The sequence below is a fragment of the Erpetoichthys calabaricus genome, chromosome 12 (assembly GCF_900747795.2).
Source record: "Erpetoichthys calabaricus chromosome 12, fErpCal1.3, whole genome shotgun sequence".
Classification (NCBI taxonomy): Eukaryota; Metazoa; Chordata; class Cladistia; order Polypteriformes; family Polypteridae; genus Erpetoichthys; species Erpetoichthys calabaricus.
In genome coordinates, this window is record NC_041405.2 from 153,823,242 (window position 1) to 153,840,253 (window position 17,012).

The window sequence follows — 17,012 nt, forward strand, 5'->3', positions numbered from 1 at the left end:
ACTATGGTAGTGTGTCCCTAAGAATTACTTCTAAACGCTCCAAATTTTTAGGCTATGTTTGGACCGTAACAATGAAGGCAACACCAATAGATGTCTTCAGACAGAAACTACTTGAAGTTGTGCCGGATACTCAGGTGTCGTTTGAGGCCCTGACTGAGTTGCTCTTCTGTCGGCTTCGCTCACCTCACATTTCATTTCTGTTTGGCTGCCATTTAAGATAGATAGATAGATAGATAGATAGATAGATAGATAGATAGATAGATAGATAGATAGATAGATAGATAGATAGATAGATAGATAGATAGATATGAAAGGCACTATATAATAGATAGATAGATAGATAGATAGATAGATAGATAGATAGATAGATAGATAGATAGATAGATAGATATGAAAGGCACTATATAATAGATAGATAGATAGATAGATAGATAGATAGATAGATAGATAGATAGATAGATAGATATGAAAGGCACTATATAATAGATAGATAGATAGATAGATAGATAGATAGATAGATAGATAGATAGATAGATAGATAGATAGATAGATAGATAGATAGATAGATATATGAAAGGCACTATATAATAGATAGATAGATAGATAGATAGATAGATAGATAGATAGATAGATAGATAGATAGATAGATAGATAGATGTGAAAGGCACTATATAATAGATAGATAGATAGATAGATAGATAGATAGATAGATAGATAGATAGATAGATAGATAGATAGATAGATAGATAGATAGATAGATAGATAGATAGATAGATAGATACTTTATTAATCCCAAGGGGAAATTCACAAGGAATGGAATGAAGCAACTTAGAGGAACGATGAAGGAATTCAGGGGAACAAATCTTAAAAAACAAGTTGATTAAAATGAAGGGAAAAGGAGTTCATTAGCACAAACAGGGCACTGATTAAGAAAAAGGGATGGAATGAAAACCCGCAGCCACGGTGGCCCTCCAGGGATGGAGTTGGCGACCCCTGTACTCGATAGATATGAAGGGCACTATATAGGATACAGAGACATGAGTGGAATATCTAATGAAGACAGATGGGTAACAACAACAACAACATTTCTTTCTGTAGCACGTTTTCATACAAATGATGCGCTCAAAGTGCTTTACAAGAAAAATACAAAGATAAGATTAGGCAGTGCCAAGTGACAAACTGTGAAGTAAGGTCCAATGGCCAGGAGGACAGAAGAAACAAACAAAAAAAAAAAAAAACAAGACCTGCAGGGGTCTGAGACCTCGAGACCACCCAGCTCCCACTGGGTAAGGCGCTATATAGTACATAGGTAGCCATTACATGTCACAGACCACTAGACAGATGTCAAGTTACACTATAAAGTCTGAGACACCCAGATAGGGGGAGGCATTAATGACATTTATATTTTTTGTTCCATGTCACAGTGTCACTTCATTCCAGTGGTTAGTTTTGAGTTAAAATGAACTAAATGAGCCTGGCGTTGAGGTGGCACAGTGGTAGTGCTGCTGCTTTGCAGTACGGAGACTGTGGAAGATTGCGGGTTCGCTTCCTGGTTCCTCCCTGTGTGGATAGCGCTTTGAGTACGAAGAAAAGCGCAATATAAATGTAATGAATTATTATTAATATTACTTGTTAAATCTGCCCCCTTGTTTGCCAAGCATGTTAGGGCAAGCTGAGTGGCGGGCTGCTCTGAGCTGTGCCAGGCTCAGGCTGGTTTATTTGCAGAGGTTCTGGTTCAGTGCCGCTCAGAACCCATGGCTGTACCGACAGTGTTATTTGAAGCGAGATCTAGAGGAAGGCTAATAAGCCGTCTCATTTACACCAGCGGGTGCTGGAAGGCTGCCAACTAGAGGAAAGTTCAAACCCCAGGGCAACTGGCAGAACATCAGCAGACATCCTAATCACAGCAAGGGGAGAGAACAAGATCAGCATTCTTTTTGTACCATTTGTAATTGAGTTTTTGTGCCATCTGGGTGAAAGGGAAAGCATGAAAATAATCCTCTATCAATATGAGACTTCCTGCCAGCAGTTTAAACAATTACTGTATTTACAGTAAATAGAAAGTCTAAAAAAAAAAAAAAGTCATTCAGTTACAGTACTGCCAGAGCAGGTGACAGAAAAGTCCAAATGGTAACTGAAGTTGCTGGCAGGACTGCCACTAAAGTTGGTAGATACCTGCCAAGAATTTTACAGAATGTGCCAACTGTACTTCACTTTAAGCTGGACTTAACTTGGAGGCTTTCATGCGGGCGCGCGCGTGTAAGTTGTCACGCAGTCCTGCCTGTAAAAGACCGAGTCCCACGGTCGGATGGAAAGGACTGATGTGACCTACTGCTTGACGTGTCTGAACACTTGAGAGTCGAACGAAAATGAAATCGTAGCAGCTGCAGAAACAGAACACTTGAGCTCGGAGGTGAAACAATAGGGGAACTCTGGAGGCGACAGTGAATGTCTCTGTGCTTACTTGGAAATGTAACATTATAACGGAACAGACTTCAAAGACAAACGACATTAACACAGGCTTCAAAAATAAAAATAAAAATAAAGTGCAAAAACTCAGCGTTCAAACCCCATCCCAGTTTGGCCCAACTGCAAATATTCTGTCATCTTCAAACTCGCTTAGTCCAGCCCAGGGGGGCATGAGGGCTGAAGCCTATCCCAGCTAGCATAGGGCGCCAGGCAGGAACAAACCCTGGACAGGGCGCCAGTCCGTCGCAGGGGAGGGCACACACAGACTGCACACACACACATACACGAGGGCCAACGTCACCATCCCGGAGGAAACCCACACTGACATGGGGAGGACATACAAACCCTGGGCACGAACCTTGGTCTCCTTACCGCGAGGCTTCAGCAGTGCCTTGTGCCACCATGCCTCCACAGCATATATCATTTCATTTAAAATAGAGGAATAATTAAGACAAATTGCAATGGTGACTAGAATACTCTGTTATACTATACTGCTGCGTACTGTACTACTGTATACTACACTACACTCCTTAATGTGTACTATACGATACAACACCGATCCCAATGACTTGTATGGTACTAAACTATACTATACTGCCCTGCGTTACACTACAATATACCACACTGCAATACACTAGACTACACTACTCTTGGCTATACTAGACCATTACTCTATAGTATAATATACCAGACTACACTACTGTGTGCTATTCTAGACCACTACTCTATACTATAGTATAGTAGACTACACTACTCTGTACTACTCTAGACCACTACTCTATAATATAATAGACTAGACTACAGTCTGTGCTATACTAGACTACTACTCTATACTATAGTATAGTAGACTACACTACTCTGTGTTATACTAGACTACTACTCTATACTACAGTATAGTAGACTACATTACCCTGTGCTATTCTAGACCACTACTCTATACTATAATATACTAGACAACACTACTCTGTACTAGTCTAGACCACTACTCTATAATATAATAGACTAGACTACACTCTTTGTGCTATACTAGACTACTACTCTATACTATAGTATAGTAGACTACATTACTCTGTGCTATTCTAGATCACTACTCTATACTATAATGTACTAGACTACACTACTCTGTGCTATTCTAGACCACTACTCTATAATATAATAGACTAGACTACACTGTCTGTGCTATACTAGACTACTACTTTATACTATAGTATAGTAGACTACACTACTCTGTGTTATACTAGACTACTACTCTATACTATAGTATAGTAGACTACATTACCCTGTGCTATTCTAGACCACGACTCTATACTATAATGTACTAGACTGCACTACTCTGTGCTATTCTAGACCACTACTCTATAGTATAATATACCAGACTACACTACTGTGTGCTATTTTAGACCACTACTCTATACTATAGTGTACTAGACTACACTACTCTGTGCTGTACTAAACTATTACTCTATACTATAGTATACTAGACTACATTACTCTGTGCTATTCTAGACCACTACTCTATAGTATAATATACCAGCCTACACTACTCTGTGCTATACTAGACCACTACTCTATACTATAGTGTACTAGACTACACTACTCTGTGCTGTACTAGACTACTACTCTATAGTATAGTATAGTAGACTACAATTCTCTATAATATAGTATAGTAGACTACACTACTCTTGGCTATACTAGACCACTACTCTATAAAATAATATACTAGACACACTATTCTGTACTACTCTAGACCACTACTCTATAGAATAATATACTAGACTACACTACTCTGTGCCCTACTAGACCTCTTCGGGTGTGCATTCATTATTTAATTTAATGTCAGTCTCGTAACATTACTTCCTTGTGTATAATTTTATATTCAGTTCTTCCGTATTCTATTTTGTTGTCATTTTTGTCACTTTTAGGCCTGGCTCTTGTGCCCCTCAGCTTTGTCCTCACCTTACAGAAGTTGACATGGCCCCTTCCCTCACACATCTGTGAGAAAGACAGACACAGAGACACTCTTGTCTCCATTTTATGATCTCCCTAACTTTGAGCCTGGGATCTGGGTGAAAGGTAAATCCGTGGCCGGAAAGAACAATGCGGCTAAGTGCTGCAGCACAGATGTCAAGCCCAACCGTTACGGCGTCCCAAGTGATGTCATGCTGAATCATGCCGTCGGCTCGTCTGGCATCCTGCCAACTAGGGAAAAGGTCAGCAGCCATCTCCCGCCACCCAGATAGACGTCAAAAGTCGGATTAAGGATAAAGAAAAGAAAAAAAAAGGACACAAATAAGAAAACAGCGGGGCTTTGTAGTCGTAGGGAGTGCCGAATCAGTAAAGCTGGAGTTGAACAGCCAAGTATGGAAGAGTTCAAGTGCTCGGAGGCTGGGAAGAGCGCCTTCTAATTTAAGGATCTGAACTTTGTACAGACTTTCTCTGTGGTGAATAGAAACTCCCCAGAAATCCCCAAGAATGTATAACCTTTGCTCCAGTTACATTATTTACAACTTCCATCCTTTCACACTCATTCAACCCATTGTAGCTGCTTAAGGCAATCCATCTCTTCAACCCCCCTACCACAAAATTTGTCTCCACCAAACCACAAACCAGCACAGTCCTTCAAATGGAACAAGTGGAACTGTCGGCCATGAAGAGCACTACATGACCAGGGGCTCTTTAGGTAAGAATCTGTCTTCGGTGACCTCCATGCATACCGAGGCAGGTGACTGAGTACATCTTGTAGACGCCCATCACGTGCGAGTAGCTTCATCATCTTTAATTCTTCTTAGTAGAAGCTCAATGGTAACCAACTCAGGGAGGAGTCGGCGTGCTGTTTGCCTTGCCTAGGACATCGAACTGCAAGCCGTAAGGCTGTTGGCGTAACCCTCAACACCGATTTAATGGCAAGAAATACATAAAGATACGCGTATGGTACAAGTAAACAAATTGCGAGAGGGTTATCTATGGAAGGTGCTACAAATATAAGATCACCATAGCACAGGTTCAAACTCTCCAGGTCGGTAGGACCCCAAGTGAGTCTTTTCACTAGTGATACTCTGCAATGTACAGACACACAAACAAATATTTCATGCTAAATCTGTAATCAGGAGAGTGCTGACGTTGAAAGGCGCTATAAAAAACTAATTAGATGGCACATTCAAGGTGAAAGTCTACACCTTATATTGCCTTTCTACCAATCTATCTACCTTATAGTGTATGTCCCGTTTATCTGTTTCTCTCTATTATAAGATGACTTTCACGTCGATCCATTTATCTACCTAATCCTGCCAACTACGCTATCTATCTATCTATCTATCTATCTATCTATCTATCTATCTATCTATCTATCTATCTATCTATCTATCTATTATATAGTGCCTTTCATCTATCTATCTATCTATCTATCTATCTATCTATCTATCTATCTATCTATCTATCTATCTATCTATCTATCTATCTATCTAATCCTACCAACTACGCTATCTATCTATCTATCTATCTATCTATCTATCTATCTATCTATCTATCTATCTATCTATCTATCTATCTATCTATCTATCTATCTAATCCTACCAACTATGCTATCTATCTATCTATCTAATCCTACCAACTATGCTATCTATCTATCTATCTAATCCTACCAACTATGCTATCTATCTATCTATCTAATCCTACCAACTACGCTATCTATCTATCTATCTATCTATCTATCTATCTATCTATCTATCTATCTATCTATCTATCTATCTATCTATCTAATCCTGCCAACTATGCTATCTATCTAATCCTGCCAACTACGCTATCTATCTATCTATCTATCTATCTATCTATCTATCTATCTATCTATCTATCTATCTATCTATCTATCTATCTATCTATCTAATCCTGCCAACTATGCTATCTATCTATCTATGTATCTATCTAATCCTGCCAACTATGCTATCTATTTATCTATGTATCTATCTAATCCTGCCAACTACGCTATCTATCTATCTATGTATCTATCTAATCCTGCCAACTATGCTATCTATGTATCTATCTAATCCTGCTATCTATCTATCTATCTATCTATCTATCTATCTATCTATCTATCTATCTATCTATCTATCTATCTATCTATCTATCTATCTATCTATCTATCTATCTATCTATCTATCCCTGCCAACTACGCTATCTGTCTATCTATATATTCCTGCCAACTATACTATCTATCTATTATATAGTGCCTTTCATCCATCTATCTATCTATTCCTGCCAACTATGCTATCTATCTATCTATCTATCTATCTATCTATCTATCTATCTATCTATCTATCTATCTATCTATCTATCATATAGTGCCTTTCATCCATCTATCTATCTATTCCTGCCAACTACGCTATTGATCTATCTATCTATCTAATCCTGCCAACTACGCTATCTATCTATCTTAATGTATATGTTCATAATTCTATGTCTTTATTTGTAGTAGTATATAATACAGTATCCCATACATATCTAAGCATATCATTTATATTTTACTTACTTTTTATGTGTGCATTATCATATAGCCATAGAATGTAACAAATAGTTTATACTGTAAAATCTGCACATAGACACACAAACAGTACAAATACATTTTTTTTTAAAGTAAACAGCATATCATTACCAGACATAGATTTCTATACGCAACTGTCAGCACTGCAGGAATACACCTTAGGGGGGTCCATGAGTGGCACCCTTAATGATAGCAACCCCCTCCAGAAGTGACTCATATTAACACACACATTCTTGACAAGGCCGGCCAGCCTTAGCAGATGTGGTATCTGGGTGAAAGTTCATGTTTACTACAAGGAGCAGCCTTGCTCACGCTTTTTGAAAAGCCCGTGTTGGTCTTTTGTCTAGCAGGGTCGCTGGTGTACAACATTCCAAGATAAGGCTCAAAATAAACACTTCTAGTGCTTGGCGGATTATGGGACACTGTGCATAACAATAAGTAATTGCATGTGGGAAAGGCCTCAGTGTGAGGGCAAGAGAATAAAGAAACATGCAGCACATGCTTCAATCTAATGATTATCAAGCTCATTCATTTGTGGAAACCAAAAAAGCGGGAGTAAGCTACAGGGCTTGTTAATAAGTGACCTACAATGGAGTAGTGCCCACTTCTGTCTGTCTTGTGCCAAGTGTAATGTCAACAGCTGCCTTGCTTCGGCAAATTACTTTCTGTCACATGTATACACACACACACACACACACACACACACACACACACACACACACACACACGCACACACACACAGGCCACAATTTCATATAGCCCCCTTTTTTTAAAGCACCCACTATTTATAATGGAGATATCTAAAATGTTGGCATATTGATTTATACTCTGAACTTCGGGTGGGTTTGTCCTTCTTTTGTCCTACAACATTTTAAAACTTTTCACACCAGGATATGCTGATTGCAATAAAGTAGGAGGGCTTTTCATATAGCGCCTAAACACAAACCTGCAGCTTTGTCTTCTGCAGTATACAATACATCCATCCATCCATCCATTATTCAACCCGCTATATCCTAACTACAGGGTCATGGGGGTCTGCTGGAGCAGAGCGCACAGACACACACACACACACACACCAAGCACACACACTAGGGACAATGCTAAGATCGTCAATACTCCCAACCTGCATGTCTTTGGACTGTGGGAGGAAACCCACGCAGACACAGATGAGAACATGCAAACTCCATGCAGGGAGGACCTGGGAAGCATGTAGATAGTAAACAGAGACCCTGACGTCACGTTCCGACTTTATCACGCTGCGCCCCCCGACTTTTTGCTGGTACTGCACCTCATGCACGTGTCGCATTCATTTCTGAGCACCTGCTCAGAGGACATGTCAAATGAACGCTGGGAACGTGTGGCAGCCATGATGTTTGTGTGTGTATGTGTTCTGAGTGTGAAGTATAAACTGGCCCTCAGAGGGTGATACAGTACATCCGGAGAGTATTCACAGCGCGTCACTTTTTCCACATTTTGTTACGTTACAGCCTTATTCCAAAATGGATTAAATTCATTTTTTTCCTGAGAATTCTGCACACAACACCCCATAATGACAACGTGAAAAAAGTTTACTTGAGGTTTTTGCAAATTTATTAAAAATAAAAAACTGAGAAATCCCATGTCCATAAGTATTCACAGCCTTTGCTCAATACTTTGTCGATGCACCTTTGGCAGCAATTCCAGCCTCAAGTCTTGTTGAATATGATGCCACAAGCTTGGCACACCTATCCTTGGCCAGTTTCACCCATTCCTCTTTGCAGCACCTCTCAAGCTCCATCAGGTTGGATGGGAAGCGTCGGTGCACAGCCATTTTAAGATCTCTCCAGAGATGTTCAATCGGATTCAAGTCTGGGCTCTGGCTGGGCCACTCAAGGACATTCACAGAGTTGTCCTGAAGCCACTCCTTTGACACCTTGGCTGTGTGCTTAGGGTCGTTGTCCTGCTGAAAGATGAACCGTCGCCCCAGTCTGAGGTCAAGAGCGCTCTGGAGCAGGTTTTCATCCAGGATGTCTCTGTACATTGCTGCTGTCATCTTTCCCTTTATCCTGACTAGTCTCCCAGTCCCTGATGCTGAAAAACATCCCCACAGCATGATGCTGCCACCACCATGCTTCACTGTAGTGATGGTATTGGCCTGGTGATGAGCGGTGCCTGGTTTCCTCCAAACGTGACGCCTGGCATTCACACCAAAGAGTTCAATCTTTGTCTCATCAGACCAGAGAATTTTCTTTCTCATGGTCTGAGAGTCCTTCAGGTGCCTTTTGGCAAACTCCAGGCGGGCTGCCATGTGCCTTTTACTAAGGAGTGGCTTCCGTCTGGCCACTCTACCATACAGGCCTGATTGGTGGATTGCTGCAGAGATGGTTGTCCTTCTGGAAGGTTCTCCTCTCTCCACAGAGGACCTCTGGAGCTCTGACAGAGTGACCATTGGGTTCTTGGTCACCTCCCTGACTAAGGCCCTTCTCCCCCGATCACTCAGTTTAGATGGCCGGCCAGCTCTAGGAAGAGTCCTGGTGGTTTTGAACTTCTTCCACTTACGGATGATGGAGGCCACTGTGCTCATTGGGACCTTCAAAGCAGCAGAAATTTTTCTGTAACCTTCCCCAGATTTGTGTCTCGAGACAATCCTGTCTCGGAGGTCTACAGACAATTCCTTTGACTTCATGCTTGGTTTGTGCTCTGACATGAACTGTCAACTGTGGGACCTTATATAGACAGGTGTGTGCCTTTCCAAATCATGTCCAATCAACTGAATTTACCACAGGTGGACTCCAATGAAGCTGCAGAAACATCTCAAGGATGATCAGGGGAAACAAGATGCACCTGAGCTCAATTTCGAGCTTCATGGCAAAGGCTGTGAATACTTATGTACATGTGCTTTCTCAATTTTTTTATTTTTAATAAATTTGCAAAAATCTCAAGTAAACTTTTTTCACGTTGTCATTATGGGGTGTTGTGTGTAGAATTCTGAGGAAAAAAATGAATTTAATCCATTTTGGAATAAGGCTGTAACATAACAAAATGTGGAAAAAGTGATGTGCTGTGAATACTTTCTGGATGCACTGTATATGGTTACGAGACGTGGACGCTATCCAGTGACCTGAGACAAAGACAGGACTCCTTCATGTGTGTCTCTCTAAAAAATCCTTGGGTACCGTTGGTTTGACTTTGTGTTGCTCATGGAGTCCCGAATGAGACACATGACCTGCATTGTGAGGGAGCATCAGTCACGGCACTACGGCCATGTGGTGCATTTCCCCGAGGGTGATCCTCATTGTTGAGGACCCGAGTGGCTGGACCAGGCTAAGGGGATGCCCACGTAACACCTGGCTGCGGAAGACAGAGGGGTAATTTCCGGAGAGTGAGACTCTACCGCGTGTCTGCCTGGGGGGTTGCCAACCGGGATCCTGAGTTGTTTCGTCGTGTAGTGGGTGCGGCATCGTGCTGTACCAGTGCATGCTCCCAGACTTGACTTGACTTAGAGGATACTCTAGTGAGTCACTTTTAAAAAAGGGAGCAGTCTCATTCCAGATGGCACACCAGTTTCTCCAGCCAGGTTCTACCATTAGAGGGCGCTCTAGCGAGTCACTAAAGAAGAGAGTGGTCTCATTTCGGATGCCACACCAGCTTCTTCAGCTCGATTGCTCTGTTACCAGGTCACTTTTAATGGGTGCCACCAGTTTCTCCAGCCAGGTTCTACCATTAGAGGGCGCTCTAGCGAGTCACTAAAGAAGAGAGTGGTCTCATTTCGGATGCCACACCAGCTTCTTCAGCTCGATTGCTCTAGCAGGTCACTTTAATGGGTGCCACCAGTTTTTCCAGCCTGGCTGCATACACCATTAGAGGGCGCTCTTTGGTGAAAACTGAACAATTGTGAAACTCTCCATTCTATTTACGCGTGGCTTAATCGTGTCAGTGAAGACTGAGGAAAAGGACATAACTAAGTCATTATTATGATTTAATTAGTTTTTCACATCTGGGACATTACAAAATAATTACCCCCCCCACCCCAAATAGGCAGCATGTTTTTTTCATAAAGCTTTAAGTATGTTTAATCTCCTCACTTATGATTTGGGGTGACAAAAGGAAAAGCTGCCATTAAAGCAAATCATAACTTACTGTATATACATATTGTCCCAGAAAGGGAAGAGTGTGGCAAGACTGTTTACCAACATCGGCCACACGTCACAGCAAATATTCCAGACACTCGGGCAGAAGCAGATACGGAGAAATGAGGTAAAAGTTGAGGAGCTGTTTACCAGCCCATCCTTGCAGGCCACGTCTTTCTCATTTTCTCCGTTTCTTTTTGTTGTTCATTTGAATCTTTTGGTTTGTTTCCACCACACTGAAGTAGCCCTGGAGTTTTCTAGGAAGGCCGCAGAGTTTTGACAACACCATCCTTGCTTTTCCTTTCAGGCAGAGGTGGACTTTTGCTCTCTGCCACACAAACAAGCGCCCTGCTGGCATGTTTATCTACGAATACAAAGTTCAAGGTGATGGCAGTGACCACCATTTGTGAGGTGGGAGGGGATAGGTCATCTTACTTAAATGTTGACTTAAATGTTAAACGTTCTTGAAATAAAGTGCTAACTTTAAAAATGTATGTACAGTTGGCATGGTTGCCACATTAAGCTCCACATGAAGAGAGGCGGCCGACATTAAGAGTACAGTATTAAATAAAAAAGGCAGAGAGTGTGGAATGAAAGCTGCTGTGCAAGAGCTTCTTACATAGAAAATAAATGCAAGTGAAGTGGTTATGAAAGCCGACCTGGAAGTCTCGGATTATGATCCCACCGCTCCCACCCTGGAAAACTCACTTTCTCCAGCTAACATATTTTTGTAAATTAATATCGTGTGTGGGTGGCATGGTGGCGCAGTGGTAGCGCTTCTGCCTCGCAGTTAGGAGACCTGGGTTCGCTTCCCGGGTCCTCCCTGCGTGGAGTTTGCATGTTCTACCCGTATCTGCGTGGGTTTCCTCCCACAGTCCAAAGACATGCAGGTTAGGTGGATTGGCGATTCTAAATTGTCCCTAGTGGGTGCTTGGTGTGTGGGTGTGTTTGTGTGTGTCCTGCGGTGGGCTGGCGCCCTGCCTGGGATTGGTTCCTGCCTTGTGCCCTGTGTTGGCTGGGATTGGCTCCAGCAGACCCCCGTGACCCTGTGTTTGGATTCAGGGGGTTGGAAAATGGATGGATGGAATATCGTGTGTTGAGTCTCTATAAGTATGTGTCGTGATAAGGGGTTTGTGACCACCAGAGGGTGCTGCAGCACCCCAAACACGAGTGTCACACACACAAGTCCCAGGTTCAGATAATCTATTTAGTATTGTGATGGGTGGCCACAGCCAATTGGAGGGAGGCGCCTACGAGGCACTGTCTCCCCTGGGACACTGGAGGGCAGCGCAGACCGGGAGTAATAATAATAATAATAACTAGCCGTAACATACGCCGCATAATTATTTATTGATGGGTGAACACTTCCTGAAAGACACAGTTGTCCAAATGGGGTGGGTCTGAGGATACGACTGTAAGTGAATGAAAAGATGGAACTCTGAAGAGGGCAACATACAACCCGTGATTGAAAACTGGGTTTGGCAGATACAGGCGTATTGTTTTTAAAGTGTGTCCCTGTGTCTTATTAATTGTCATTGCAAAAGCCAATCTAACAGGAAATTGTCTGCGTGTAAAAGTAAAAGGCAAATTTGAATCTGATGGGGTCAGGGATATCCGGGGAGTAAGGACAGTTTGTGAGGTAGGAGCTGCGATAGTTTTACACTCCAGTACATTGCGGTGAATGCTGGTAACAGTCTGTCTGGTGCCATCACAGAGACTTCTTGCTGGCATGAGGTTTCTGAGAAGCATGACGACTGAACCAATTTTAATTTTGAGTTTATGCGGAGGCATGCCAGTGGGAGTAAGACTGTTAAGAAATTCTTCGGGGAATGAAAGGTGTTCTGCGGGATCGTCTGTGACGATGGAGTCAACGCTGGTGAAAGTTACTTTGTTGGTAGGGAAAAGTTTCAGTACTTGTTCATTAAGGTGTAGCGAGTCTTCGTTGGTGACGCTTAATATAGCTCGCGTACTGAGTTGTTCTGGAGTCACAGTTCAAAAGTCGATGTCGCTATATAGTTGTCGAACGGGATCAGAAATAAAAGGAAAACAATGTGAAGGTAATGTTGCAGGTGTTCCATTTTTCCCATCTTGCGAAATCTTGATTGTGAGGAAGAGCTGTCATATCTGTCGTCAGTGTAAGTACATGCATGTGACGCCACAAAGGTTGCTTGTTAATGCAACCGGCGACAGTAAGTGCTAGAGTTGGTGGGCGTGGCTCTGTCGTGCGTACCCTATGACGCGGGAGGAGGGTTAGAGTTGGCAGGCGGGGCTCTGTCATGCGTACACCATGCGCACTGCCTGCTCATGCCTCGAGAGCGAGGGTGGATGCGGGAGGAGGGTTAGAGTTGGCGGGCGGGGCTCTGTCTTGCGTGTGTGTGTATCCCATGGTCGGGCAACTTGGTGGATTATATATAGAAAAGCAGCTGGAACCGAAAAGAACAATGAAAAGTCAACATGGCTCAGAGGTGCATGTGGACTGTAGCAGAGACGAAAGCGACTGAGGCGGTGTTTGGTGAGTGTGCATGCCTTGAGAGTGAGGGTGGACTCGGGAGGAGGGTTAGAGTTGGTGGGCGTGGCTCTGTCTTGCATGCCATGGACTTAGTGAATTATATATATGCTAGGGGGCTTTGCCCCCTGCTCGCTTCGCTCGCCAACCCCCGTGTTTGGTTGTCCGAATACACACTTTTAAGATTTTTTTTTTCTTTGAATTGTTGCTATTTCATTAGTTTCGCTTTTATTTCAGAACTTCTGTAAAAACAATATTTGTAATCTTGCGAGTCCCAATATGCTGAATCTTTTTAATGAGGTCAGAACAGGTTTCTCTGTTTGGAATTTCAGCACAGACAAAACGATCGACATCATCAGCAGTTAATAATTTTTTTTTTTACAAAGTAATAAAGTAAGTAGAGTTCTGCATTGGACTCCTGTCTGTAAAGTCCTGCTATTTTCCTCTCACAGTTCCAAAAGTACATGGGGTTACCAAGGTGGTACCCCAGCTTTTGTCTAGGTTTTTGTACAAGGGCTAGACAGAATGTTTTTGACTCCTGGGGTAAATTTAGGTTTTTAAATAAGCAGACAGATAAATATATATACATGAACAAAGTAACCAATAAATGCATGTGTGGTAAACTCCGTTTTTGAAATTCTCAAGATTCTTTATTTGTCACATGCATAGTTATACAGGACAACACACAGTGAAATGCATCCTGATCCGCTTATCAGAAACTGTGCAAAGTTAGAAGAATATCAGTTAGATTAACAAAAAGTCATAAATTGAAAGATAACGGTATAGTAGAACATAATAAATAAGTAAAATTATGTGAATAAAGTAGAATTAAGTGTTAAGGTGCAATAGTGTAGTAATTATTGTGCAAAACCAAAGTTAGACTGGTGCATAGTTAAATAAGGCAGTTTGTTTGTTTGCGCTATGGTGATCTTTACTTCTTTATATTTTCTAATTTTCCTACTTTCATATCCTTTAACTTTCTCCACATGTGTAGAGTGCCATTTTTTTTTTTGAGCTTTTCTAAGTTCCCTGGTTTCATAGTCTCTAACCTGCTCTGCATGTGTTCAGCGTCAACGTTTGTAATCGTCTCTATGAAGTTCTACTTTGTCTTTTACTCATTGTCTTTTAATTCTGAGCCGGATTGGACCTGCTTTTTTTTTCAATTCCACTTGTTCCCGGCTGATAATTACTTTCCTTATTTTCTGAATTTGCACCTCGATTATTCTTTTTTGCTCTTTTTTCTGTCCAACGCATTTGAGTCTCTTTTCTCCACGCTTCTTCGTTTAATCGTCGACGTTTCATTTCCACCCTATTCATTTCATTTCTACCGTATTGACCTTATACACTTTATATGCACTGAGAGCCCTGGAGCTGTGTGTGCTGCATGACTGCCTTTACACTACTGATTTGTTTTTTTTTATACTGCTTTAAGTAGGGTGTGTCTTGCAAGACTCTCGTTCTATGTTCCCGTGAGACGCACCGTGGCAGGTCTCTTTCATCTCGCGGGTCTTTAAATTATCTTCCGAGAAACATCACGTATCGTAGACTATCAGGACAGGGGACAGGATTTCTTTTTATAATAGAGAGACTAGACATTAAGCCCGTTACAATAACGGGTGCTAGAACAGTAGTCCATAAACATTAGTAGGAACAGTCTATATTAAATGGCAAGGGACCTTTTACCTCATTAAATTTTTTCCGTAAAATGCCGGTAATTTTCTCTGACAGTAATACTGGCTTTGCTGTCTGTAATATGTGTTTACTTTTCTGTCACAACAGTGGGCAATCAGCAGATTCTCCCCAGCAACTGATGTAATGTGCGTGAAAATAAATCTACTTTTACTTTACACTTTACCGGGTCAAGCTTCTTAATCGTAAATCTGACATCCTCAGAGTGAACACTGAACAATGGGGAAGCTGGTCTCTGCATCTCAGTACCCGATTGGATTTTTCATGTTTTCTGTTTTAGGTCTTACCTCATTTACCGAAATCCGATTGGATCTTCCGCGCAATATTTTATAGGTCCCGCCCTCTCTGTCTTGTGTGACGCGTCAGGCGGCCTTTGAAGCGTTGCACCGAGCCCCGCGCATGCGCACTTTATCAGAAGACACACACACACGGACACTGGACGCACACAGGGGTTTTATTAAAGAGGATAGATTCTTTTCTTTGCATTTATATAGCGCTTTTGTCACTCCTCAAAGCGCTCAGCAATTGAAGGTGAAGGGCCTTGCCCAAGTGGAGCAGAGTCCCTATTGGCATTTACGGTGACAGTTTGATCCTATTGGTTTCTGTGGGGGCCTCCAGGGTGGAGCTGCAGAATCCGGCAGTGAACATCTGTCATACCTGGGAGTCATTCCAGGTAACACTGATGAAGCACTTGGAACGCTCCCAGGATTTCCTTAAAAGGAGCCAGGGAGAGTCGGGAGGAAGAGGACAGAGCTTGTTGCGTGTTGAACTGTAATTTAGATCGGTGCTGCAATGCTGGAAAGTGAAGCAGAGTTGGTTTCCACGAGGAAGAGTAATAAAACCGTGTGCTGTGTGGTAAAATCCTCCGTCTCTGTCTGTCTGTGTCGGTTTAGGTCGACTCTACGCGCCCCTGGTTTCCACACTATACAAATCACCTTTCCAGGACACAATTCTTCCTTTTCTCTCTTTCTCCTTTCTTTCCTTCCTTTCTCCAGGTGAGTGTCCCAACTCTGACTCGCCGGGATGTGTGGCAGGGAATACTTCCGGTGTCATGAGACTGTCCATTGGAAGCACTTCTGGGTTCAGGTGGAAGTCCCAAAAAAATAAGGACCACTAATTCCCTCAGCGCCCCCAACAGGGCTGTTCCAAGGGACTACAATTCCCAACATGCCCTGTGGGTACCTGTACAGGTACCGTAACCCTGGGACACAGCCACCTAGCATTCTCAGGGAAAGATAAAACCCAAATTAATTGTATGCCCCTGTCCTTCCATTATACTGTACATTATGCCGGCCGGATTAAGGATCTTTGTAGAGCCCTGGCGGCAATGCCAGTCTCCGTATGTCATCTCTTACAGGTTTTAAAGCCAGAACTGGGTTCGCATCCCAGGTCCTCCCTGCATGGAGTTTGCATGTTCTCCTCGTGTCTGCGTGGGTTTCCTCCCACAGTCCAAAGACAGGCAGGTTAGGTGGACTGGCGATCCTAAATTGTCCCTAGTGTGTGCTTGGTGTGTGGGTGCGCTGTGGTGGGTTGGCGCCCTGCCCGGGATTTGTTCCTGCCTGTGCTGGCTGGGATTGGCTCCAGCAGACCCCCATTACCCTGTGGTAGTATATAGCGGGTTGAATAATGGATGGATGGAAAAAGAGATGAGGCTGATGGAGGAAAACCCAAGCAGATATCAGAAGAACTTGCAAACAACCCC

The 17,012-nt window shown here is 42.6% G+C and overlaps 2 protein-coding genes across 2 annotated transcripts in view; both read left to right on the plus strand.

The window, feature by feature from the left end:
- Positions 1-17,012, plus strand: part of rps28 (ribosomal protein S28) — an 892,132-nt gene that overhangs the window by 300,964 nt on the left and 574,156 nt on the right. The gene's annotated exons all lie outside the window — the stretch shown is intronic.
- Positions 1-17,012, plus strand: part of angptl4 (angiopoietin-like 4) — a 49,823-nt gene that overhangs the window by 21,904 nt on the left and 10,907 nt on the right. The window lies entirely within an intron of this gene.